This window comes from Lactuca saligna, chromosome 3 (assembly GCF_052625555.1).
Source record: "Lactuca saligna cultivar CGN05327 chromosome 3, ASM5262555v1, whole genome shotgun sequence".
In the NCBI taxonomy this organism is placed as follows: domain Eukaryota; kingdom Viridiplantae; phylum Streptophyta; class Magnoliopsida; order Asterales; family Asteraceae; genus Lactuca; species Lactuca saligna.
Genome location: NC_136419.1, coordinates 146,693,761 through 146,697,780, shown reverse-complemented (window position 1 = coordinate 146,697,780; position 4,020 = coordinate 146,693,761). Strand labels below are relative to the sequence as shown.

The 4,020-nt window shown below is 31.6% G+C and overlaps 1 long non-coding RNA gene across 1 annotated transcript; it reads left to right on the top strand.

The window, feature by feature from the left end:
* The first annotated feature begins 356 nt into the window (after positions 1–356).
* On the top strand, positions 357–2,936 carry LOC145033982 (uncharacterized). The gene is made up of 3 exons (XR_013677811.1): positions 357–833; positions 947–1,035; positions 2,834–2,936. It is a non-coding gene; the product is annotated as an uncharacterized LOC145033982 (long non-coding RNA).
* The last annotated feature ends 1,084 nt before the right edge of the window (positions 2,937–4,020 follow it).

The window sequence follows — 4,020 nt, the reverse complement described above, 5'->3', positions numbered from 1 at the left end:
AATCAATTAAGATAAGAGAAATGGTTTACATAAGTGCCAACTTAACTAATAAGTGCTTAATCACTTAAGAGATTTTACTAAGAATACTTCTTAATCCCTCTTCTAATTTTCGAGATTAACATCTTCCATCTCCATGACTAGAACCTCCAAATAACTAAGTAACTAATAGTTAGTTAGTTAACTAATTCTATCTTTAACCAACTAGGAGACCAAGTAGGCTAGGAGATCAAATCTCATCATTTACCTATTCCATCACAATCTAGCCTAATTGATTCCATCTTATCTTCTTCTCTTCTTATCCTCTCTCCTCATTCATAATCTGGAAATATCTTCTCATTTCTCCTTCCATTCTCCAGCAAATAATCCAGGGAAAAGCTCCAAAGTTCATCCCATTTTCAACCACACAAATTTCCTTCCAACTCCACAAAACCGTGAACCTTAAAGGGGCTGCTGTCCCTTGGTGTTTCAGCCACCATTTCACCCATCTACACCTTGCTTTTGCTTGATATTTTCACCACCAAATACCTCTGGAAGTTAGTTGTTTTGCTACTCTAAATTAGGGACTCAAATCAGTGGCTAAACTATTCTTATCTTACCCTTTTGCTGTGAAATTTTCGTGACAGCAACATAGCCAAAACAGTAGCTGTTTTCGAGCATCAAACTAACACCCAAAAGTCCTCCATTTTTCTGCCCATTTTCGAGATTCAAAGTAGACCATATGTAACTACTTTCAAACACTTAAAACCCCTAAGAAAGTTACCCTTTACCTCTCTAAAAGCTTGTGTTATTGCACCACCTTTTGGCAACATACTTTTGATCCAAGTTGAAGCTAGGTATATTCTTGATTTCTACTCTTTCTTTTTATCATCCAACCCACTGATTTTAAATGATTTATGAAATGATAAAAGTCTAAAATACATGTAAATATATGTCTTTATGTGTTAAGACATCCAAACGAATACTCGAATCGCAAACTTGTGTGGAACCGGAAACCACACGAACCATTCTCAACCCGAATAACTCTACGCGACAAAAGTGAGTTTTCTACGGCCGCTCTTTTATGTTTTACAAGTTTTGGGGGAGAATACACACTAAACAAGTTATAATTGAAAGATTTAAAGGCTTTACTAACTAAAAATACAAGTTATGTCACTAAACATATCTAAACTCAAATTTCAGCTTTTCACAGTAAAGTTATGGTCTGTTCACGGACTGTTTTGCCCTCCTTAAACTCGATAGATTTCAAAACTGTACAATATGGAAGTAGTTCATGTTTATACCTTTCTAAGTACTACTCGCACGCATTCATACGATTTTTCTACAATTTATAATGATTTTTACAAAACTGTCTATCATTTCAGAACATTTTCGGACATGTCTATAAAAATGAGCATTTTCTCTCAGGTTAGGAACCACTTAAGCTTAGGATAAAAATTATGGACAAATTAGACTCATTTTCTAAACTTTTAGAGTTTACGGATCCAGATTTCGACTTATGATAATTTTTCTATGATTTTTCTAAAAACATGGACAGAATTGCCCTTTTTGATTTATCTTGCTGTTTGGACTTTCAAATATATATACAAAGTGTTGTGATAAATAAGAAGTACACCGATTATGATATTGTTTAGTTCACACATACTTTAATAGTTACAAAAGTGTAATTATAACAAGTATTTCTAATATGATCATGTTGAAAACCTCATAAGATGTGATGATTTGGACTATGTCGATTTTGGTCACTCACAGCCGGGGTGCTGTATAAACTTTGTTATTCACTTACAGTCGGAGTACTGTCTAAACATATATATGGTCACTTACAGTCGGAGTACTGTCTAAACAATTGTTATGGTCACTTACAGTCGACGTATTGTTTAAACTCGTATTGGGACACATACGACCGTTGTCCCGATCGTATAATGGACACATACGACCGTTGTCCCGATAGAACTTTGGTAGCTTTATATTATTAAGCATTAAAACAAAAAGTCTTCAAACTCAAACAATTGAGTATTATAACAACATCAGGGATACAAATATACTAATACAAACTATGATGAGTTTGTATGTAGTATAAATATTGTTTGTAGATTGTTAAATATATTGTTAGTGTCTACTTATACAAACACTAAATATTTTGCTTCACAAAAATATGTTCGTATTTACTTTTATCATAAATATTTTAACATGGATACTCGTATTGGATTTCAAGTATCCTGTCTCAGTAACATTGTTGATCATGTTTTGTCCAACTTATTTTGTTAAACATTCCATGTTTTATAAAGAGAGTATATAGTACAAATATTGTTTGTAGATTGTTAAACATATTATTAGTGTCTATTTATACAAACACTAAATATTTTGTCTCACAAAAATATGTTAATATTTACTTTTATCATAAGTATTTTAACATGAATAATCGTATTGGATTTCAAGTAACCGGTCTCAGTAACATTGTTGATCATGTTTTGCCCAACATATTTTGTTAAACATTTCACATTTTATAAAGAGAGTATGTAGTATACATAATGTTTGTAGATTGTTAAACCGATTGGTAGTATTTATTTATATAAATATTTAATATTTTGCTCCACAAAAATATGTTAATATTTACTTTTATCATAAATATTTTTACATGGATACTCGTATCGGATTTCAAGTATCAGGTCTCACACAAGCTGATCGGTAACATTGTTGACCATGTTTTGCACAACTTATTTTTTTAAACATTCCACGTTTTATAAAGATTTCTTTTTATAAAGCTCATGAACTCAAAACCTGTGGAACTCACCAACAATTTTTGTTGACGTATTTTAAAAATGTGTATTCTCAGGTAACTAAGAAGTCGGAGATAGGACATCGGTTCTAAGGAAATTATAGTTCCTTTCTTTTGGTAATAGTCTTAACTTGTTTACCGTTGTGTGTTTAATATGAAGATGTAATTTCAATTCTGAAACTTAAAGGTTTGTAAAATATTGTTTCAAATATATTATGTATTCGATATATGTGGTTGACTGTGATCCAATTGTATAACGTCGCAACCCCGGCGATTTCCGCCGTCGGTCGGGGTGTGACAAAATCTAATACCAGTATACTTATATTATACAAGAGAATTATGCTAATAATGTGTCAAAAGTTTGGTTTTGAATAAGTTACAATATTTTCTTGGAAAATTCAAAATTCCATGAATCATTTTGTAAAATAGAAATTAAAGTGGAAAATTTTCATTTTTTAAATGTTAAAACTAACATTTTAGAAGATGTTCCAAAGACTAAATTTTCAAAACTAAATGAAATTTGTTTTAAAATTTCCCAAACTTTGTATTTAAGTTTTAACTTACGTCAAAAACCTCAAAATAAAATTTCTTGAATTCTTTATGTTGAGATTGAATCTGAGATGACGAATGCGGAATATCATGAACAATCAAGAATCAATCACCATAATATGCAAGTAATCTGATAAAGGGTTTTTGTATATTGATTATCTCATGAACGTACAGAGAAAAACCCTAATCTCGTAAAAAGCTTTTTCCAAAAGTAAACCTAATGATTATTTATAGGGAACAATAAATATCTACCATAAATAGAAAATAAATGCCTAATATAAAACCAATGCCTTAGCAGAGCTCGATTAAGAACTTCTACTGTAAAGGCACTGCAGGGAATCATAAAATGATTAACCCTAAAAAGGCTTCCCTAAATAACCAAATATGCCATATCAGTTTCAATATCTCAAATACTCAACAATCTCCCCCTAGATGTTGAAACTGATGAAGATCACGATTTCCGATCTTCTTGGCATTTCTCCCCCTAAATTGTGAGAATCATCAGTACATGGGATCTTCAAAGCGAGAGAAATAAGAATAATCTTCCAAATACAAACTCCCCCTTGAATAATCATCACTCCCCCTTGAATCTTCAACAAATACCATGGAGAGAATCCGGAAAATTAAGAAGTATCACCAACAATCTTCAAAACCCATCAGATATGATGAAATAAATCCCGTTAGAATAAACCCAT